Below are 24737 nucleotides of genomic sequence, written 5' to 3' on the forward strand. Positions count from 1 at the left end.
ATGTATGAAGAATCTGAATTTTACTAGTGTGTAGGAGGGGATCATCGAATGGAGTGATAAATAAGCAGGTGATAGTTTAGCTGAGTGGACCACAGCTGAATTTCTGATAATGCTTGCGGCTTCTAAAAACAACTTAGGGAACAGGAACAATTGGAATGTCTGTGGGTGGAAACTAGTTCTGGTTTGGACATTTTATGGCAGCCTGTTGTTATTTTTTCAACAATTTCATTAACTCATTTCTCTTTCTTCACTTTACCTGAGAAACCAAACCTTACACTCTTGACTTGATTAGGAAGTTGAAACCAAACCTTACACTCTTGACTTGATTAGGAAGTTGAAACCAAACCTTACACTCTTGACTTGATTAGGAAGTTGAAACCAAACCTTACACTCTTGATTTGATTAGGAAGTTAAAACCAAACCTTACACTCTTGACTTGATTAGGAAGTTGAAACCAAACCTTACACTCTTGACTTGATTAGGAAGTTGAAACCAAACCTTACACTCTTGATTTGATTAGGAAGTTAAAACCAAACCCCTTTTTCTGTCTTGATGCGGCTGGTAAACAAACAGACGCCGGTTGTCAACATTCAGAAACACTAATGTCACTTTAGATCCATGGTTTACATTGGTGATTCTAAAGACATAGATCCTGTTTAACTATTAATCAGAGAAGACTTGATCTGAGTGTTTAAGATTTAGAAACACATTATAACAGAACGAGCTTATATGGCCAACAATTTTCAAAAATAAACCAAAAAACAAACATCAACTAAGATAACATTTCTTGATCAGTAATTTTCACAAAAAGTATATGAACTCTGTTAGTCTACTCTAGATCTATTTCAAATTAATTGGGTCAAAATGATGGATACAATTAAACTAAATACAGGCTTTGTTTTTTTATTTTCTTTTACTTGTTTTTTAAGTTGACTTACTGAGTTAGCCAATAGATGACCCAAGAGTAATACATTCTTAGTAGTTTTGTTTGTATTTGACTTGCTTGTAGACTTCACATATTTAAAAAAAAATCAATTTAGTATTTTTAAACTTAGTTCGCGTTGATAACTACTTAGAAATAAAATACAGAAGCAAGCAAATAAAGAAAATTTGTATCTTTATAAAGCTGATAGACCCAGATCTTTTGAAGTGCCAAAAAAAAAATCGCCCCAAACAGACTTTTTATATTGTTCGGTATTATTAAGCAACATTAAACACACATTGTTGGTCTCCTTGTTTCATTTGAATTTGTGTATTAATAAACGTTCCTCTCTTCTTTGTCGCTTCTCAACATTCCGAGCCACAAAATGACTCCAGACTTGGGAGAATGTTAGCCTGAACTGTCTCGTCAACACCTTCTTCTGATTAGCTAAGTCCCATACGTGTGTGCGGTGTAAGGGGGGTGGCAGCTGTGGAACCTGCTTATCTCTAGACACGTGGCACAACGCAGGTGTGAACATATCATAGCCTTCAGATCAAACGCTGACTTCAGAGAGTACTCACTTGTACCTCGTGTTGGAGCCATTGAGCACTTCCGTTCAGCACTTTGTGTGTTTGCATTAGTTAGTACACTAGCCACGACTAACATAGACAGTTGGGGGAGCTGGAGATAGACGGAGCCAGTCATATGTCCACTCACGTTTTGGAGTTCGTTTGCTTAGAGAAAATAGAGATGTCTCGAAACAGTAACGCTTTTTGCCATGACTGAAGTTTGTTGCTACATAGAAAAAATGACCTTATTCAGTCAGGGAAGTTAAACAGTAGAAAGATAAATGACCAAATTATGGTAGGAAAATGTATTGCAACATATGGTGCTCTGTCTCCAGGGACAATGGATGTGCCTCAATGAACCACTGGTGTGGATGGCTTCTGTCCTCAGTCAGATCTACTAAGTTAGGATAAACTTGCTCAATAGTTGAAAATTAAACGTTAAAATGAACCTACATGATAAGGAGGTGCAACATATACCATTTTTGTCCATACGTTCAGTATTAATTAAAGGGAGGTAACAATTCAGAAGAAACGTTCAAGAATTTCTTCCTTATTACTAATAATCCTTGAACCCGCCACCCGGAGTTACCTAACATTCAATAATAAATCTCCATTTCAACACTTTCGTGGTCATGACGTCAAACACGATTCTAGCCACGAACCTTTTTGTAGACGATTTTATTTTTATTCTCTCCCTTTGTTTCCTTTTCCTTTCTCCAGGGGTTTATCCTTTATCCTTCCAGCAGCATTAATGCCCTTGTTTTTACTGCCAGTGGAGTCGTTTACAGGTTGAGCATTGTCCCTATAACTTCATTCAAAAGCTAGTCTCGTACCAATTGGTCCATCCCGGGCAATGCGTAGACTATGGATAAGATCAATCATGTTTGAATTATTTAACTTTGGGTCAAACCTTTTGTCGAAACTCATATTTTTTCCTATCTACTTAAACACATTTTATTTTTATTATGAGTAGTCTGTTCTTCTTCTCTTCATTGGCGTTTATAATTATACTGTACACCATTAGTTACCACATTGTGCAAACTTCTTAAGTCTTATGGGACGTCGGGGGCTGAACGGTAATGCACATGGTTCACAACCCGAGAGGTCTTGGGTTTGAATCTCGTTCAAGATTGGGATTTTGAACCTTTAGATATTTGTTTGTTCTTTACGATCTCACTCACGGGTTCATATGCCATATAGATCGTAAGGTCATACCCCCATATAGGTCGTAAGGTCATACCCCCATATAGGTCGTAAGGTCATACCCCCATATAGGTCGTAAGGTCATACCCCCATATAGATCGTAAGGTCATACCCCCATATAAATCGTAAGGTCATACCCCCATATAAATCGTAAGGTCATACCCCCATATAGGTCGTAAGGTCATACCCCCATATAAATCGTAAGGTCATACCCCCATATAGGTCGTAAGGTCATACCCCCATATAGATCGTAAGGTCATACCCCCATATAAATCGTAAGGTCATACCCCCATATAGATCGTAAGGTCATACACCCATATAGATCGTAAGGTCATACCCCCATATAGATCGTAAGGTCTAAAATAGCTTCTTTTTTTTTTTTTTTTAATTTCACTTTGACGTCACATTAAATGCTATCAAGAAAACTGTCAAACAAAATCACTAATTTGACATTTAAAAGTCACTTTAAATCACTGTTTAAATGTATATTTTGTTCTAGCATTTTGTACAAATGTACACAGTTTCTAATTGATACATTTGGTGTGGCTCTGTTCTAGAAACCCCATGCTATTAATATCGTATAAAATGAAACAGGTGATTGTTGTGGACGGTAGTTGACTTATAGCACCAGGCTGTTGTAGACAACTAAACCGCTGCAGGCGTATTTTATCTGAACATTCAAAAGTTGAAATCACTTGAAACACTTCTTTGGTGAACACTGTTAAATAGAACTTTTATTACAAAGTAGACACAATTAACTTGATTAAAGTCTGACTTATTTTAAAAACAATAACTGCTTCTTGGTAGTTGGTTACCTGATTCTTGTGTGATAAGTCTTTTGGACTGTCAGCGTGATGGCGCCGAGCCTAAATTCTGTTCGCTTCTGCAGGAGATTTGGACTAGGTCGTAATAATCTTCATTTGTACAGGAACGTGCGCAAATTATAAAACATTTGAACGAAGCTTTTCAAAATGAAAACAATGAACTAGCTTACTAACAGCCCACTTCTGAATGAGATGAAAGATGAGTTGCTGAGTTGCGTGCTACTTGGCCACCAACTAGACTGTTGAGAATGAGAACGTGAAGAAGAATCTAGACCTAACTACATTGGTCTAGAGCTAACTACATTGGTCTAGAGCAAACTACATTGGTCTAGACCTAACTACATTGGTCTAGAGCTAACTACATTGGTCTAGAGCTAACTACATTGGTTCCAAAGACTCCTCGTTTTGTCCAAAGTTCTATGCAGAGTTCAATTGAATTACAAGAGCTGTGTTCAAGTTCCTAACACTGACTTAACCTCTCTCTATACAAGGCTATAAATAATAAAAACATTGTCAATACTCTGGAGTGCTATTCAGAAACTTGCCATTAGCACAAGCATTGAAAGGTAAGACCGATAGTCAATACGTGTTTATGTTGTTTTTTTCAAGAAAGGAAGGACTTCCGGTCAGACAGCTAAGATTTCTTGTTTCCAAGCAATGTGGCCTCAGGCCAAGCCTTTTCTCTTAGCATCCGGACTGTGGTAATGGAGGTATTCACAGAAACGTCTGCCATGAGCAATAACGTTTTAATGCTAGTGACTTAATGACACGATGACCTGTCATGTACATTAATTGTCATTTAAGTCAAGCTCTTTAAATGTAGCCACATTTCGACTGTTTTGGAAACATGCTGATAGTAAAATTTTAAAATTTCTATGGTTTATGAAATATAATACTGATGATGAAACATTTTTCAAATCTCATTTCTGTAAGATATTTCATACTGATGATCACTGTATTGACAACGATGTCATGTGTTAAATGCGAAAAAAAATGTCTCTGCAAAGAAGAAGTTTATAACAAAAAATCCATACTTATCAAAATGTTATTGATCTAGTTCTTATCGATCTCAATCTTCCATTGACGCTATATTTCATTCAGTGTTGTTGTTTTTTTTCTACCCCAATGATGTCGTCAACTCCTATGGGAATTTTATTTGTCCTGCACTGACGTGTATAGAGCTTTCAGAAACAGCAACAAGGACAGAAATGTCTAGAACTCTGACACGTGTAAAGAGGGGTTTTTTTTAGTTGAAACACTAGCAAGTGTAAAGAGCTTCACGTAATACTTGCAGATGTTTGTGACACCAAATTATGTAACACTAACATATATAAAGACATGTCTGTAACACCAAACTATGAAACACTAACATATGTAAAGAGATGTAAAGATTTCTCTCTAATGCTAACAAATTGAAAGGATCTTCTGAAACACATTGTTACATTGTGTAAAGAGTTGCTTAGAAAACTAAGATCATAGCAAACTTATATTCACACATAATACATTTCTTATTGGGTCAACAACAAAATTGCCAGAAAGAAATGCTTAAAGTCACACCTAATATGTTTGGGAGGGGGAGGGGTAAGGTCAAGAAATAGATCAATAAACGTATGCTACAAAATAAGGTTGTAAATGATGCAATAAACTTTTGAACTCAGGTTTTTTTTTCTCAGTGCAAAAGTAATGAAAAAAAAATACAGATAAGATTTAAAAGCTTCCAACACATTGTCTATCATAATGTGTAATTACTGTTGGTAATGCTAAAATATACAATCAATGCATGTTTGAAAATGTACAATTATTGCATGCAAGATAATTAGAGAGACGTGTACAGATTAGTCGTATATCATTGACTGTTTACAAATATTGACTCTATTTTTTGTACCATTCTCTTGTAGCATTATAAATCTCTCACAAATAAGGGCAACAAGAAAAGACTAAGACTAAGACTGCTTTATGGATCCTTCTGAAAATTTGTTGTGATGACTATGACTCGTCTCTCATATAAAAACACAACAGAAACATTCAGACAAACACAACAGAAACATTCACAAATACACAACAGAAACCTTCACAGAAATAAAACAGACGATGATAAAAACATGATTTTTTTTTTCTGAGTGCCTAGAGCACAATCAGAGGCGGCTTCCCCGATCAATGTAAGGAATTCACTGTGGCAGAAATATAACCAGACTCTGCACTACAGCTATACGTTAAGCAGGGTTAGAGTTAAACATGAAAGTGAAAAGTAACTTCTAAGTCTTCAACGCTCTACACTTCATCTGATAATCGAGCTGTTTCAATGCCGTGTTTATCTGTATTTTTTTTACGATGACTATTGCAGCCTTCTAAAATCACAAACAAAAGCTGAACTCAAATACAAGAAAAATAAAGTCCCCTATGAAAACCCAACCCGTCCCACATTTCTATTTCTGATCCTCCAAACGACATCTAAGTGAACAGTTACAAGCTTTCAAATCTTGTCAACGGTTCACTGGAACACCTTTGTCTTTAGTACTGTCCACGTGATCCAATAGAAATTCAGTGTCTGGAGTCCATCATTGGTTGATCATGGACTAGTCTGCTCATCATCTGCTCCTGCTAGATCTACCTACTGTTTCGTATTTCCGCCAGGTCGGCGACGCGCGTAAAGGTCAGGTCTGAACTGAGTGATACTAATTCCAAGAAGAGAGATGCCAGAGTTGCCACACGCGTCTTACAGGTAAACGGAAGCAGTTCAGGGCCTTTACGGACGTTTCTCCTCACCTGCCAAGATGGGAAAACAAAATGGCGCCAAGTCTGCCACGTTGTCTGAGATACTAGATACTAGCTCATATATACACAGACACGCTATAGTTTGCTCAATAGTCAACTGATCAATTTACATATTTTAACTTAATATAGGCTTACATTTTAATATTGTTCGTTTTTTTTTCTTTAAATTATTTTTTTGTAACCTCATCAGATCATGTTAAGCCTCCGATATATTGGAACTAGTGTTTCATTTCATATAAATAATTCTAATCAGATATATACATATATATATATATATATATATATATATATATATATATATATATATATATATATATATATATATATATATATATATATATATATATATATATATATTTAAAAGAAGAGAAATTATAAAATGTTCTTATTTTATTTAGAGCTATCAAATTGAAAACAATAGATTGCAGTTTATTTCTCTCTCTCTCTCTCTCTCTCTCTATCTCTCTCTCGAAGGCTATTAAAATGAAAATCGATTTTCAATATGCCATTAATCAATCAGGATGGAATAAAGTTTAACTTTCACAATTGTGTACTTTTATTTATTTGTTTCAGCATTGAGAGACAGATACTGACATAGACATCTTGCACTGATCGTGTAAGTTCAATTTAGGCTATTTGGATAGATTATTTTGTTCAGGTGTAGGATGTAGCCACAGGATACAATGCATAGCTTGATAACGTTGTGAATGATGTAACAGTGACGAGGTGAAATGTCACATTTGAAGTGTTGACATTGTTTAGTACGAGGAGAGGTAACTGACAAATGTAACGGAAGTGTAGACGTTCAATCCTTTGATCTAGAATTGGCCGACACACTTTTTTTCATGTCATGTTTAAAATAATACTAAAATAATTGTTATTATTTCTTTGCTTCAATAAATTCAATATATTTTTTACGATATTAAACATAATTTTAAATTTAATCTAATCAATAACAAAGTAATATATTGTTTAATTAGTACAATTGAAATTAAGGGATAAAAAACAACTTGGCAACTACGATCCATATAGCCGGATGCGACCATACCAGTTGCATTCTGAGCAATAGCAGTCAGACCGATAGCACTCTGATCAACAGGCTAACAGTAACAGATAGGCTAATAGGCTAATAGCCAAATGCACATAAGGAAACCTTTTTTTTTCCAATCACTATCAGACATTGTGATTGAATGAAACTACAGCACTACATATCTTCATTCTCCACTCTATTCTTGTCTTTTGCCTTGACTAGAGTTTATTTTAATGACAGGCTCGTCCATTATTTGATTGCTGTATCGCTTTCTTTTCCCTGATATCGTGCCTTGCAGGAAAGTCTTTGCCAATCCTGAGGAACTCGTGTTAAGGCCATAACATGCAAGATTGCGTTTTTTTTTTACTGTGGTCATCAGGTCATCGTAGGACCTGATTGCCCTTGTGAACCTATTTCGAATGTGCTCATCAATGGTGCAGTGTTTGTAGGTGATAGACTGGATCCTTGTGTTGATAAATTGTCACAAATACAGAGTTGATAATAAAATGTCAAAATGCTGTCTAAAATGTTAATTAATTGTTCTAGATTTATAGTTTGTAATACAATGTTACAAAAGCTGTATAAATTGTTAAGTGATTGTAACAGATTATGTGTTGTTAATAAAAATGTCTATATTTTTAATAATTGACTTAGATGCTGTGCATCTTGTTAATAAATTGTCAAAGAAACAGTCCTTACTTGTCTCTACGTTGTTTGTCAATAAACATGTAAATCTATCTGAACTTTTTGATGTTACTCTTCATGTGTATAAAACAGAATCTGGCTCGAATCAAATACCTTTTTATCCCCCCCCCCCCCCCCCAAATCCTTATGATAGAGATATTCTGCATCCATATTCGTGAATGTATTTGTCAGCGGCGCCATGTCCATAATTTGATGCAGTCTGCCTGCCAAGGTCAGAATTGGAATTTGAATCGTTCGACCTGTAGCAGACGATTTGTGATCAAGTCACTGAACTTGGGAATTATCGTGGATCTAACTAAGCGGGTACACAAAAAACAAACAAAAAAAACAAAAAACACTGAAACAAACTGAAATACTTCTAAAATCCAACGAAATGTCTTTTCAAATATTGGGCTTGGTGGCCTGGAAACAATCAATATCGAACTTTAAAATGTAATTCTGAAATGTGACAACTATTCAGTGGACAACACTTTGACCAAATCAAGAGACACCATTTTGAAAAGTGCTTCTTACTTTTGATTAATTTTTAATGAGTTGGAAAATTAAGTCGACAGATATAAACCTAGTCGGATTAGACAACCAAAGTTGGCTTAAAAACATAGACTGACTTGAAAAATCAAATTGACTCAAACAAACATAGACTCACGGGAAAAAATAATGGGAAAACCAAGTCGGATGAAATAGACCTAGACTGACTAAGCAAACCAAGATGCCTTGAATAAATCTGGACAGACTGGGACAACAGAATCGCTAGAATCACTACTCACTATTCTACAGGAGGAATTATTTGTACTGGTGTGTGTTGATCAAAACATTAACGTGCTTGTCACGTGGGCTCCACTTCTCGGATGAAGGACACACACACAATTCTATAAAAATTGTCTGTTAGAAGCTGCAATTCCTACGTATATATCTCAATAGAAAGGCACACTGGTTTCTGGCTTTTATAAGTGGCTTTTTTATTTGCAATGAGACACGCGGTCAAAACACAACATAACATGGCTAAATGACCTTCACTGCATGACATGGCTAAATGACCCTCACTGCATAACATGGGCAACTAATCTTCACCGCGTAACATGGGCAACTCATCTTCACCGCGTAACATGGGCAACTGACCTACATTGTGTAACATGGGCAACTGACCTATATACTGGTTTCCATGACAACAGCTACTCACAAAAATCCTCCTCCTATTTTTCAATCCAGATGTTGTTACCTCTAGTCACACAAATACTTGAAGTAGCTGTCATCATTTCCTTCTGTCAGTCTAATGTAGTTTTTGTTTCACATCAGCTGCCTCTTTAAGCCCTACGTTCAATTGGTTTCATTAGAATTTTGTTTTCACACAATTACATAGATGGCTTAATCATCATGGCCTAATCATTATGTCTTAAGCATTATGATATAAGATTATGTCATATGACACATCATGCTTGAGATTCAAATAAATAATGTCAACTTAGTTTTTAACCATGAAATTATAAACAAAAATTGATGCCAAGAAGTACCCCCCTTCAAGAGAGAAGATAATCTAGAATAAATATTTAAAAAAACTGCCATTGGCGTAGAGAGGCTGGTGCTGGAGGTGCGGGTTGCACCAGCTGGTTGGGGCATTCCAAATTTACCCTAGTATTAAAATCTGTTGCATTAGATACATACCAACAACCGAAGTAAGCCTTAAGCGCCTGGTCATAACCCGCAAGCTGAGAGCCGTAAAGATGGTAAAGGATACATTTTTTATTATTGAAACTCTTGTGAAAGCTACTAGTATGGGTTCTAATTCCATCTCTAGATCTGAAGAAACTTGATTATTAGTAGTTTTAAGTTTTTCACCTACCTTGGCTAATGGGGGGGGGGGGGGGGCACCTGTTATTAATTGACATTAACAACGCACACGCCTACTTACAAAAAACAAGCAAAATATGAAACATTTTTTTAAAAAAAAAAAGCTTATCGAAAGGGGAAGAACTCCAGTCTTAAAACTATTTCCTACAATAATGTACAAGTTATCTCCCTTATTCGAGATCAAACAAAATAATTAATTACCAATATTCACTTGAATAATTGGATTGGAGAATGCGTGAGGGAGAAATATCATTTTATTTAAGAGGACTAAACCCAACAAATTTAGTCATATTTGTGAATACTGAAGAACTAGTTTCCCTTGCTGGTATCAAACAAAATAATTAATTACCAGGAATTAATTGACTAATTGGTTACTTTTTATTTTATTGATTCACGTCCAGTCTATGCCATTGAATAATTGTGCGAAGTTTCAACTTGATCTGAGAATGGGTGTGGGAGAAATAACATGTAGATACTTTTTACCAGACAGACAGAAAGAGTAGGCTTGACATAAGCTTTGTAAAAAGGTTTGTCAATTCGAGATTACATTGTAGTAATTCTAAGCTAACAACTCGAAAGCACGTACAGTTCATTGATAGTATCGTTTTGTAAAATTGATTTCTAATAATTTAGTAATAAGATTATGTTTTGTGTTTTATTGCGTTTTTTTTTTCATGTAGACTAACAAAAGAAGTTGCCCCGCCTGGCATCACACACCTTTGCAATGCAGCCCCGCCTGGCATCACACACCTTTGCAATTCAGCCCCGCCTGGCATCACACACCTTTGCAATGCAGCCCCGCCTGGCATCACACACCTTTGCAATGCAACAGCACCTAGGGTTTAATCACCGTCTCCTTCCAAGGCATGGACATATTTTTATTTCTTTTCTAATTTGTCTGCTACCTGTATGAGGAACTTGGTCTGTCGTCTGAAAATTGAAAGGTCGCTTACTTTCTAGTACGTCTAATATAAAAAAAAACTTCCAACAGAATTGACTCACTTTTCTCACCGGAGATTTTCACAGTGACTGTCTAACGGAATGTTGCGACCTATCATATCTTTACAGGAAACACAAGATTGTGTGTTGGATTTTTCTAAGTCATCTCTCCTCAAAGTTAGATAGGGAATCATTTCGTCAGCTTTTGATAAAATTCAATTTTCGTCCGCAGAATCTCTAGTATAAAGTAAGGAAAACCAAACGTTTTTACCTAAGTATGACATTTTTACTTATTTTCATGATTTTTTGTTATTGTATTTAATTGTTTTTTTATTTGAATTTTTGTAATTGTTTCATTTGATTGAACTCTTAAGCGTAACGACATTGTTTAAGTCATATACTACACAGAGTGCCGCATAAAATAGAAGGCGGTATCATGATACAAATAAAAAAAAATGCCCTTCATTATGATAGTTAAATCTAAGTCAAAGTTCAGTTAAGTCATAAGCTTGACTAATTTGTAATCTTATCTGTCTGAATCAAAGGGAAGAAAAAGAAATCGCCCACAGAAAAATTATTTTCAATAAATGTCTCACCTACAGAAAGATCACAGGCAACGCCCTTAGATAAGTTTTACTCTCAAGAGATCTATCGTTTAGACGACTACTAAACACTTTGAAGATGAACATATAGATTACCCATGGTGGTAAGTATTGATGTCAGTTAATCAAAGAGTCTACATCACCGAATGAAATTAGGAACACATTTCTCTGAAACATAACGGATGGGAACAGCTCTTTGCAATTAGGAAAGATAACTGCGTACAAAAGACAGCTAATGGAATCGTACAAGATAGTGACTTGGTACTTGATTAGTAAGTAGACAGTCTGTATTACTTACACAGCAAAACATTACTGACATTAACAAAAGTACAACAAGCAAAAGGAACAAGATTACTTAAAAAAAAAACAAAGCATATCTAAGGTGAAGAATCGCTAATTACTGCCATTTATCTGAAAATGGCAGGGTTTAGCTCCCTTTATGCGGTATAAAACAAAATTAATTAATTAGTACTAATTGATTAACCAATAGTTAATTTTTGGATTGATTCGTGTATTGTCATCGACTATGAATATTTATGCAAAATTTCAACTTGATCCCAGAATGGGAAGTGGGTGAAAAAAAAGAGAGTCGAACAGAATTAGGGGATCAAATCCATGTATACATCCTCATCTTTCAGTATGTAGCACTTAGTCTCCTTAGTTTGATATCAAACAAAATAATTAATCACAAATAATTAATTAACTAATTGGTTAATTTAAAAAAATATTATTCATGTCTTCTCAAGTACAATGAATAATTAAGCAAAGTTTCAATTTGTTCCGAGAATGGGATATGGGAAAACAATATGTTCAAGACAGAGTTGATATAAACTTTGTGAAAAAGCGTATCAGTCGTTGAGAAACTCTATTGAGTGTTCTCTCCCCTTACAGCCGTGATTTTGTTCGCTCAATGATTATAACAAGATTGTGACTGCAGAGAGACTCGCGAATGAAATAGAACTGTTACTATGGACATTCTTTATTCACTCCCCCGTCTAATTTTTTTTAATTATATTTTTTTTTAGCTGTTTCTGTAATGGTCCAAAATAGAAATGCGTAATCTTTCGCCATTATGATCTATTATGCTTTGTAATATTCTGATACATAGCGTACATTTAACTTAAATTTATAGTTTTGCTATGATGCGTAATTTAGTTACACTTTGCTCTGTAAGTATATTACACGTTGCTGGTTAATTATACTCTACTTGCAACTATAATTTTAAAAACTATGCATAGACGTTTACACCAGCAGGGGGTAATGAAAACATTGCTATATTTCATGTTACCGATAGAAACTATCACTACTGGAATGACACCTGCTATTATACAATGAAGGTAGTGACCTACTCGCTACATGTTGAGGATGTACAAGAACTGCTCATGAAATCTAATCCTACCACACGTTCCCCCTGCGCTCATTGGCCGTCTTGTTGTGGCGAGTTTTCCACAACGTTGTGTGAGTTACACGTAGCAAAAGGTTTGAGCTCGCTCCCCTCAGGCTTCACTCCATTCAAGAGGAACAGGAAGATCTACCTGCTCATAACTGCCACAGATGAGTTTCCCTTTGTTTAATTCTCGTTTTTTTCTGTGCACCTTGTGGCTACTGTTGAACGTCAACAGCGCTATATAAATAAAAAATTTTTACCATTGTTTCATGCTTTTAAAATGGTTATAGGTTGTTTGAAAAATAGACTTTTAATTTTTTTATTTTCAAAATGGTGTATGCGTAAAAAAACAAACTGATTGCATATTTAAGTTGAAAAGCTAAAAGAGTTCGCGCCCAGGTGTAGCCGTTACACCTATAGTTAGACACCTTGTTTATAATATTAGTTAGTTAGAGACGCACCATAGAAGACGTATATTGAACGGGACTAGTGACGCTTGGGATATTTTGGGTTAGAGACTGGAAAATCAGTTAGCAATAGAATTCTCTTGGGTAATGACGTGTTTTATTCGACAGAGACTCTGACTGTGGCCTTTTATTGGATTAAACTTATTATTCATTGTTCATCAGTGTTGGCCACATCTTTTCATTTGTTAAATCGATGTTTGTTGATTATGTGCTGTCGTTCAACTACATTGAATACACCCGAACAAGACACCCTAACGCTTGCTGAGTAATGGATTGAAATCTAACAATCATCTACAGTTGACTTCAGTACAGAAGTAAACATACATCACACTCTATGCTAGCAAAGGTGTTATTTGAGTTTAAATTTTAGTTTTGAGATTTGAACGTGACAAACAAACACACGTCACAAATCTAGTAGCAGCTTTGCCGTAGGACACAACTAACTATTGCGCTTTTTTAATGCTCCCCCCCCCCAACAACAAATAATGCTGTAACTACTTTATCCTAGTGACTCCACCTAGTGACTCCACCTAGTGACTCCACCTAGTGACTCCACCTAGTGACTCCACCTAGTGACTCCACCCAGTTAACTGTTACTGTGAAATACGTACGTTTGTGTGTGTATGTTGGTGTGTCATTTCAATGTGTGTTTGAGAGGGACACAGAGAGAGAGAGAGAGAAAGAGAGAGAGAGAGAAAGTGAGAAAGAGAGAGAGAGAGAGAGAGAGAGAGAGAAAGAGAGAAAGAGAGAGAGAGAGAGAGAGAGAGAGAGAAAGAGAGAGAGAGAGAGAGAGAGCGTTTGAAAGACAACCAGAACGAATGGTCAATGTAGTTATCCAACATACGAGGAGGAGAAGTCATGAAAGTTATCCAACATACGAGGAGGAGAAGTCATGAAAGTTATCCAACATACGAGGAGGAGAAGTCATGAAAGTTATCCAACAGACGAGGAGGAGAAGTCATGAAAGTTATCCAACATACGAGGAGGAGAAGTCATGAAAGTTATCCAACATACGAGGAGGAGAAGTCATGAAAGTTATCCAACATACGAGGAGGAGAAGTCATGAAAGTTATCCAACATACGAGGAGGAGAAGTCATGAAAGTTATCCAACATACGAGGAGGAGAAGTCATGAAAGTTATCCAACATACGAGGAGGAGAAGTCATGAAAGTTATCCAACATACGAGGAGGAGAAGTCATGAAAAAACAATCTTAGAAAGCCAATACATTAGCCTCATTTTCAATCTAAATGACCTAATTAGAGATGTGTCCACACAATGAATTGCGTAAGACGAAAAAGAGAAGCTTAGTAATTAAACAAGAACAAGAGAGAGAGAGAGAGAGAGAGAGAGAGAAAGAGAGAGATACAGAAGGAGTGAGAGAAGGAGAGAGATACTTAAGGAGAGAGAGAAGGAGAGAAAGAAATACATAAGGAAATACAAACAAAAATGGATCCGCAGGAGGCTGGTGAACGTAATGGAAATCTCTTCAATATCTAAGTGTTGAATGTTGAGACATTGGTCAGTGATTCACAGGCACAGTTTAGAGATTTTAATTCAGGTGAGGTCTTTGTCCTTGACAAAATTTAGGACTATTCCAAAATCTTAATTATTTTACCATCTTCCATATCTCCATCATTAGCCTGGTCAAATAGTCAGTTGACTTGTTTGACGTGTAGAATATTAACAGATAATAGGCATTTGTAAATCGAATAGAGCAGTGAGATTTAGAACAAACGAATATTCCAATTTGATTATAGTAACACCATTAGTAAAATCACTTCATTTAGACCCTTAAGGACAGAAGAATAAAAAGTAAAGTAGCTATAATACATTAAACACTGAACCATAATTTACAAATAGAAAAACAAAACCTTATGAAATACTCAGAAAGACACAAAGATAGAGGCACATTTCTTGTTCCAGGCGCTAGAACAAATTCATACAAGTATGTACATTCCCAAGTGCCATTAGAGAATGGAATGGGTTGCATGAAACAGCCAAGAAAACCAGTGACTTAGCAGAGATTAAGTCATTGATTAACATACATGACTAGATTGACACATGAAACGCGTAGGACGTAATCATCTTCTTTTTTTGAAGTAACGTCTGTAATCTAAAAGATAAGATAATATAGAAAATAGAAAAATGAAACAGAATTGGCCAATGTTGAATCCTTCTCTATTGCGCTTGAATTCGAATTAGCCGTTTCACCGTTTTTTAATTCAACTGTATTTTGACATGAACTCTTCTTCATATGAGAAAAAAGTACGTGGTGGGTGCCACTTTCAGCATTTTGAGAAACACTGGTTTACATCGTCTAGGCAACGGCAAGTTAACTTAGAAGCTTAGGTAATTGCAAGAGACATGGTATATTTAGCGTGGGCATACTAGATTTGATACGTTATATCTCGTGACCTGCGCACATAAGCGAGAATAAAAGATTTGGATATAATATGAGCGGCTACAGTCGAGAGAAGTGCAAGGTTTTGGTTTCATTTGTGTTTGTTATATAAACAGAACAATATTCTGATGGTTAACTAGGGCTTCATGAAGAGTTTTTGTTTTCCTACATTTTGGCGTGAGCTTAATATCTATGACATGCGCATACTGTGCTTCATGTTGTTAGAATGTTGTGTTCTTTGTCATGTTCTTTGTTTGTCATGTTTTTTTGTCATGTTCTTTGCTATTTCTGTGTTTGTCATTTTCTGTGTTTGTCATGTTCTGTGTTCTATTTACACATGACATATTTAACATTTTTAAAAAGTGCTCTCATATCAATGATTGAAACATTTTTAAAACAAAAACAATGTTCTTCACATTTCCTCGTCCTTCAACTATTTCTCAAAGAATTGTTTACTTCCTACTCGAGAGTTTCTCATTTCTACAGCTTTCAATGCTCTCTTCTAACCATCCAGTCATTTCATTGGAGCAGCTGACTATGTTGACTGTATTATTGTCTTGACTTCAAGTTTTAAGCAAAAAAAGGCTCAGTAAAAATAAATGGGAAAAACACGAGTCGAGCTAATCATCATACAAAATAGCATCCAATAAAATCAAAGATAAAATGTCAGGAAAATAAAAAGTCTAATGAAACATTATTCTGTATAAACAAAGTGAATCAATATTTACTGGAAATATTGTGTTTTTTTTTCTTACTTTAGCCCTTGTTTTAGAGTCATCTTTGGATAATCCGCTATGATACGTGCCAGTTAGGGTCTACGTGTATAACCTATTACTGTATATTGGTAAATGGGCTTATGATATTATATTAACACAATTTGTCATTATACCATTTTACTTATTCGCTAAGGCACTCCGTGAAGATAAAATGTTTTTCATTGCATTTGTACATAAAAAGACCACATTTTAGTTGTAGAAGATGTTACAGAAGTTGTTGTAGAAGATGTTACAGAAGTTGTTGCAGAAGATGTTACAGAAGTTGTTGCAGAAGATGTTACAGAAGTTGTTGCAGAAGATGTTACAGAAGTTGTTGTAGAAGATGTTACAGAAGTTGTTGTAGAAGATGTTACAGAAGTTGTTGTAGAAGATGTTACAGAAGTTGTTGTAGAAGATGTTACAGAAGTTGTTGTAGAAGATGTTACAGAAGTTGTTGTAGAAGATGTTACAGAAGTTGTTGTAGAAGATGTTACAGAAGTTGTTGCAGAAGATGTTACAGAAGTTGTTGTAGAAGATGTTACAGAAGTTGTTGCAGAAGATGTTACAGAAGTTGTTGCAGAAGATGTTACAGAAGTTGTTGTAGAAGATGTTACAGAAGTTGTTGTAGAAGATGTTACAGAAGTTGTTGTAGAAGATGTTACAGAAGCTGTTGTAGAAGATGTTACAGAAGTTGTTGTAGAAGATGTTACAGAAGTTGTTGTAGAAGATGTTACAGAAGTTGTTGTAGAAGATGTTACAGAAGCTGTTGTAGAAGATGTTACAGAAGTTGTTGTAGAAGATGTTACAGAAGTTGTTGTTGAATCATCATTACGACATTTCTACCTAGTTATACAAAGTTAATAGCTTCAATACAATCACTTTCAAGAACACATTTAAACCATTTCAATACTTTTGTTGAGGAGACGGTCAACATTTGTGTGTTCCATTCTTTGTCCCATGCAACCATCTCGCATGTCCTGTAGTCTCAAGATGTCCCTCTACTGCCCTCTACCTAGTAGACTCTCACAAATCAAATACAATCAAGGGACATGACCCAGTCCAAACAGTAAATCTAGGATGAGAGGGGAGCTAAATTTCAAAGCTTCTACCAAAACTTGGTCTGTATCGTTTAGTTGTTATCACGTCTTCGATTAAGTCCCCTTTTTGTCAGGGGAAAGCATCTCTCTTTGTTTCTTCACCTTTTTCTCCCTTTATGCTTCTCCTCCCTCTCTCTCCCTCCTCGGACGTCACGTGATAGAGTTTCTTTAAGAGCTTGTTGGCTCCTTTTTTTTTTCTTCCCTTAGCTTGGGTGTATGTCTGTTTGTATGTATACTACTGAAGCAGAGGAAGAAAGAATGACCAACACAATAGACAAAGACTTTTTGTCTTCATCACATCTGTTGTTAGTCATACATGGTACTGTCTTTTTAAAATGTTTTGTTTATCTTCATTAAAGGGTATTATGTTATAAATGCGTCCACCTTATCTTCAATACATGGTATTATATTTTTAAAAAGTCCACTTTATTTCCAATACATGGTATTATATTTTAAAAACGTCTTCAGTAGATGCTATTATATTATAACTATCTTCAAGGAATATTTTATTGTCTTTTAACATTTTGCGTAGAGGTGAAAAAAAGGTAAGGAAGAGAATTGACCAGTAGAAACTCAATGTTTTAATAGTGGACACGACACATTGAGAACAGTAGCTGGACACATTGGGAACAGTAGCTGAACACATTGGGAACAGTAGCTGGACACATTGAGAACAGTAGCTGGACACATTGGGAACAGTAGCTGGACACATTGAGAACAGTAGCTGGACATTGAGAACAGTAGCTGGACACATTGGGAACAGTAGCTGGACACATTGGGAACAGTAGCTGGACACATTGGGAACAGTAGTTCCATAGACATTTCGTTAAAGTCATGACATTCATATCGATGTCTTTAATTGTCGAAGACTTTCAATAATAAAATTTGTTGACCTTAATATAAAACCAAGTTGTAGGTTGTTTCCATGAGATGTTAATAACATTAAGAGATTGACAATAAATACAAGTTGTAAGTTGTTTCCATGAGATGCTAATAACATTCAGACGTAACCGAATGGTTGATAGTTTGAGACGTGGGCAGAACTAACATTCATCGCTACCTAAAGATATTTCTAGAGCGACTGGGGTTCGTTAAGACACTTTGATACAACGTAGTCATCTTTGTGTACAACAGTCCTGGCCTATCTTGTTGACGACTTAGTCGAAGGAAAAACTTGGAAGGTGAGATCTAATGAACACCTACGTTCTGTGCCCTAGAATGTCTTTTTATTTAGTTTAGATAAAAGGTCGCAGTGTTCTGTGTACATTAATTTCATTCTCAGTTGCACTTTGAAGTTTTCCTTTCCAGACTTTTAGCTATACAAACTAGGAATTGAATGAATGACTTTGATAACGGGCTCACGTTACTTTTACTTAAGTTGATGGTCTATTAAACCTTTTTTTTTAAATAGTCATTTACATTGCTTTTTTTTTTGTGTGTGTTGCGTGATGAGACTCTAGAAATATTTGGGTAGAAAGTATTTACAGTCAATGATGTGGGGCAAAGTTCTGAGGCCAGAACTAATCAGAACGTCTTTGATTGGCTTCTTTGAACAATTCTTTGTTTGTGTAGGTCAACAAACGTTAAACGTAGTTACAATTTTGTCGGAAAAATAAAATTGTAGAACTAGATAATGTTTCTCTTTGTTTCGTTTTTATCTTGATTCATTAAATTCTGGTATATATTAATGAATGTAAAATAGCAATTTTACATAAAAACAAGGTTACAAAAGACAGTTTGTGTGGAAACACAAACTCAAAATCGGCCCCCGAAGTAAAATGTTTTACATAATTCGGATAATCCTTCAGAGTTGAAGATAGTTTACTTCCTAGTCCAAACCTCCCGCAGGACGACGGGGGATGGGATCAGGCAGGGTTTGAACCTTCGATCGTCGATAAAACCAAACGACAGTCCAGTGCGCAAACCGCACGACCAGTGGTCCACCCAGGTAGGCTTCAATATTTTCAGAAAGAAAATCCGAATGAAATTATATCAAAGACAAATGAGAGATAAGAATGGAGAAAGAAGGTTAACAGATCTTGTGTAGTGCCCCAACCGTCCCGCAAATCAAAGGATACGTGAAAGTGAATGTAAAGTTAGATGTGAACCTGGCCTAACTAGTTTGTGGTCTATAGGGCAGATGATGTAAAGTTCATCTGTTTTTGTGGCCTACGGTTAACGAGGGTGTCATGTAGCCAGCACAACGACCAACCGCCTTTGCTTTTCTCCAACTAATGTCAGGTACCCATTAGAGCTGGGTAGACTCAGAAGTTGAAAATCCCAGTCTTCACCAGGATTCGAACCCGGGACCCTCGGTTCGAACTAAATAAGTTAATTGTTTTGAAAAGGCTCAATTTCATATTCGAATCCTCTAAAAAAAAAAAAAAAAAAGAAAAAAAATTCCGCTATATATAAATGTTCACGAAAATGATGTTTATAAGATTACTATTCGTCTTAAATTAGGTCTAACATATAATGCATACTAATTAGCTTTTTCTTATAAAAAAAACTGCTTGCATAATTAATTTTAAAAATTAGAATTTTCGCTTTCAGGAAAAAAAAAAGTAGCCGTTGCATCAGAACTTTGAATAGTCTAAAATATTGTGAAGTCGAATTTTCAATATCTCTTCTAGTTTACGAGATCTAAACGGGACAGACGGACAGACATTTCGCACAAAACTAATAGCGTCTTTTACCCTTTCGGGGGCCGCTAAAAATGAACAAATACAAAAACTCAACCTGATAAAGTACTAAAAATAAATAAATAAATAAAATAACGGCACATTTCTTGTGCAATATACACACAGGGTAATTCTTATAAAATGCTCTTTCTTCTCTAGTGTCATTTAGCTTCGGGTTGCCTGAACCAGCCATTGACAGCAGAGTTTAAGGTTCTAATTAGCATTCACGACAAGATTGATCTTTGGTTACTCGTAAGACCCAATTATCTTCTTTGTCAAATTCGTCTTTAAGATAAGATAACATCACATTCTGACAATATAAGATAACATCACATTCTGACAATGTAAGATAACATCACATTCTGACAATATAAGATAACATCACATTCTGACAATATAAGATAACATCACATTCTGACAATATAAGATAACATCACATTCTGACAAGATAAGATAACATCACATTCTGACAATATAAGATAACATCACATTCTGACAATATAAGATAACATCACATTCTGACAATATAAGATAACATCACATTCTGACAATATAAGATAACATCACATTCTGACAAGATAAGATATCACAAAGTGACAAAAAAGCCGCTGAATAAAATGACCTTTTTTAAAACTGCAATTTTATCTTGTATCTGAATTTTATCATTTTTACCTTTTAACGTGTACACTACCATGGCCTGTTATCTTTGTGTAAAACTATACAAGTCGGATAAGATTATTAAAAGGAAGCGATGACCATATGGACAATGTACCTCACAAAGCAGACACAAAATGGCACGGGATAAAAGGACACTATAGAATATCGTGTTGGATTTATTACATGATGATGTTTTTGAAACATACATTTGGAAACGTCTGCCGTCTGTTCATGGGATGTGTACAAACATTTGTAGCTGTTTGGTGGATCTGGAAATACGAGACATGTTGGAAGTTCTTAGCCTCTTAGTGTATAGAGCTTTAGAAAGTTTTGGGATACACGAGACTCTGACGAAAGTTAGAGAAAGCCAGTACACAAGTTAGAGAGTTAGAGAAAGCCAGTTCAAGAGATAGAGAAAGCCAGTACACAAGTTAAAGAGTTAGAGAAAGCCAGTTATAGAGATAGAGAAAGCCAGTTCAGGAGATAGAAGTACAAGAGTTAGAGAAAGCCAGTACAAGAGTTAGAGAAAGCCTGTACAAGAGTTATAGAAAGCCAGTACACAAGTTAATAAGTTATAGAAAGCCAGTTCAAGAGATAGAGAAAGCCAGTTCAAGAGTTATAGAAAGCCAGTACACAAGTTAGAGAATTAGAGAAAGCCAGTACAAGAGTTAGAGAGTTAGAGAAAGCCAGTACAAGAGTTAGAGAAAGCCAGTACACAAGTTAGAGAGTTAGAGAAAGCCAGTACACAAGTTAGAGAGTTAGAGAAAGCCAGTACAAGAGTTAGAGAAAGTCAGTACAAGAGCTAGAGAAAGCCAGTTCAAGAGTTTGAGAAACCAGTACACAAGTTAGAGAGTTAGAGAAAGCCAGTACAAGAGTTAGAGAAAGCGTGTTCAAGAGTTAGAGAAAGCCAGTACACAAGTTAGAGAGTTAGAGAAAGCCAGTTCAAGAGTTAGAGAAAGCCAGTACACAAGTTAAAGAGTTAGAGAAAGCCAGTTCAAGAGATAGAGAAAGCCAGTTCAGGAGATAGAAGTACAAGAGTTAGAGAAAGCCAGTACAAGAGTTAGGGAAAGCCTGTACAAGAGTTATAGAAAGCCAGTACACAAGTTAAAGAGTTAGAGAAAGCCAGTACAAGAGTTAGAGAAAGCCTGTACAAGAGTTATAGAAAGCCAGTACACAAGTTAAAGAGTTAGAGAAAGCCAGTTCAAGAGATAGAGAAAGCCAGTACACAAGTTAGAGAATTAGAGAAAGCCAGTACAAGAGTTAGAGAGTTAGAGAAAGCCAGTACAAGAGTTAGAGAAAGCCAGTACACAAGTTAGAGAGTTAGAGAAAGCCAGTACACAAGTTAGAGAGTTAGAGAAAGCCAGTACAAGAGTTAGAGAAAGTCAGTACAAGAGCTAGAGAAAGCCAGTTCAAGAGTTTGAGAAACCAGTACACAAGTTAGAGAGTTAGAGAAAGCCAGTACAAGAGTTAGAGAAAGCGTGTTCAAGAGTTAGAGAAAGCCAGTACACAAGTTAGAGAGTTAGAGAAAGCCAGTTCAAGAGATAGAGAAAGCCAGTACACAAGTTAAAGAGTTAGAGAAAGCCAGTTCAAGAGATAGAGAAAGCCAGTTCAGGAGATAGAAGTACAAGAGTTAGAGAAAGCCAGTACAAGAGTTAGAGAAAGCCTGTACAAGAGTTATAGAAAGCCAGTACACAAGTTAAAGAGTTAGAGAAAGCCAGTTCAAGAGATAGAGAAAGCCAGTTCAAGAGTTATAGAAAGCCAGTACACAAGTTAAAGAATTAGAGAAAGCCAGTACAAGAGTTAGAGAGTTAGAGAAAGCCAGTACAAGAGTAAGAGAAAGTCAGTACAAGAGCTAGAGAAAGCCAGTTCAAGAGTTTGAGAAACCAGTACACAAGTTAGAGAGTTAGAGAAAGCCAGTACAAGAGTTAGGGAAAGCCTGTACAAGAGTTATAGAAAGCCAGTACACAAGTTAAAGAGTTAGAGAAAGCCAGTACAAGAGTTAGAGAAAGCCTGTACAAGAGTTATAGAAAGCCAGTACACAAGTTAAAGAGTTAGAGAAAGCCAGTTCAAGAGATAGAGAAAGCCAGTACACAAGTTAGAGAATTAGAGAAAGCCAGTACAAGAGTTAGAGAGTTAGAGAAAGCCAGTACAAGAGTTAGAGAAAGCCAGTACACAAGTTAGAGAGTTAGAGAAAGCCAGTACACAAGTTAGAGAGTTAGAGAAAGCCAGTACAAGAGTTAGAGAAAGTCAGTACAAGAGCTAGAGAAAGCCAGTTCAAGAGTTTGAGAAACCAGTACACAAGTTAGAGAGTTAGAGAAAGCCAGTACAAGAGTTAGAGAAAGCGTGTTCAAGAGTTAGAGAAAGCCAGTACACAAGTTAGAGAGTTAGAGAAAGCCAGTTCAAGAGATAGAGAAAGCCAGTACACAAGTTAATGAGTTAGAGAAAGCCAGTTATAGAGATAGAGAAAGCCAGTTCAGGAGATAGAAGTACAAGAGTTAGAGAAAGCCAGTACAAGAGTTAGAGAAAGCCTGTACAAGAGTTATAGAAAGCCAGTACACAAGTTAAAGAGTTAGAGAAAGCCAGTTCAAGAGATAGAGAAAGCCAGTTCAAGAGTTATAGAAAGCCAGTACACAAGTTAGAGAATTAGAGAAAGCCAGTACAAGAGTTAGAGAGTTAGAGAAAGCCAGTACAAGAGTAAGAGAAAGTCAGTACAAGAGCTAGAGAAAGCCAGTTCAAGAGTTTGAGAAACCAGTACACAAGTTAGAGAGTTAGAGAAAGCCAGTACAAGAGTTAGAGAAAGCGTGTTCAAGAGTTAGAGAAAGCCAGTACACAAGTTAGAGAGTTAGAGAAAGCCAGTTCAAAAGTTAGAGAAAGCCAGTACACAAGTTAAAGAGTTAGAGAAAGCCAGTTCAAGAGATAGAGAAAGCCAGTTCAGGAGATAGAAGTACAAGAGTTAGAGAAAGCCAGTACAAGAGTTAGGGAAAGCCTGTACAAGAGTTATAGAAAGCCAGTACACAAGTTAAAGAGTTAGAGAAAGCCAGTTCAAGAGATAGAGAAAGCCAGTACACAAGTTAGAGAATTAGAGAAAGCCAGTACAAGAGTTAGAGAGTTAGAGAAAGCCAGTACAAGAGTTAGAGAAAACCAGTACACAAGTTAGAGAATTAGAGAAAGCCAGTACACAAGTTAGAGAGTTAGAGAAAGCCAGTACAAGAGTTAGAGAAAGTCAGTACAAGAGCTAGAGAAAGCCAGTTCAAGAGTTTGAGAAACCAGTACACAAGTTAGAGAGTTAGAGAAAGCCAGTACAAGAGTTAGAGAAAGCCAGTACAAGAGTTAGAGAAAGCCAGTACACAAGTTAGAGAGTTAGAGAAAGCCAGTACAAGAGTTAGAGAAAGTCAGTACAAGAGCTAGAGAAAGCCAGTTCAAGAGTTTGAGAAACCAGTTCACAAGTTAGAGAGTTAGAGAAAGCCAGTACAAGAGTTAGAGAAAGCCAGTACAAGAGTTAGAGAAAGCCAGTACACAAGTTAGAGAGTTAGAGAAAGCCAGTTCAAGAGTTAGAGAAAGCCAGTACACAAGTTAGAGAGTTAGAGAAAGCCAGTACAAGAGTTAGAGAAAGCCAGTATACAAGTTATAGAGTTAGAGAAAGCCAGTACAAGAGTTAGAGAAAGCTAGTACAAGAGTTAGAGAAAGCCAGTACACAAGTTAGAGAGTTAGAGAAAGCCAGTACATAAGTTAGAGAGTTAGAGAAAGCCAGTACAAGAGTTAGAGAAAGCCAGTACACAAGTTAGAGAGTTAGAGAAAGCCAGTACACAAGTTAGAGAAAGCCAGTACAAGAGTTAGAGAAAGCCAGTACAAGAGTTATAGAAAGCCAGTACA

The 24737-nt window shown here is 36.1% G+C and overlaps 1 protein-coding gene across 3 annotated transcripts in view; it reads left to right on the plus strand.

The window, feature by feature from the left end:
- The window catches only part of LOC106060387 (orexin receptor type 2-like), a 150099-nt gene that overhangs the window by 21828 nt on the left and 103534 nt on the right, over nt 1–24737 (plus strand). Inside the window, exon 2 of one of the 3 annotated variants that reach the window (XM_056030451.1) lies at nt 6867–6909. The exons of the other annotated variants lie outside the window; for them this stretch is intronic. The gene's annotated coding sequence lies outside the window, so the exon portion shown is untranslated. The remainder of the gene's footprint in view (nt 1–6866; nt 6910–24737) is intronic. 3 annotated transcript variants of the gene reach the window in all.

This window comes from Biomphalaria glabrata, chromosome 5 (assembly GCF_947242115.1).
Source record: "Biomphalaria glabrata chromosome 5, xgBioGlab47.1, whole genome shotgun sequence".
NCBI classification, from domain to species: domain Eukaryota; kingdom Metazoa; phylum Mollusca; class Gastropoda; family Planorbidae; genus Biomphalaria; species Biomphalaria glabrata.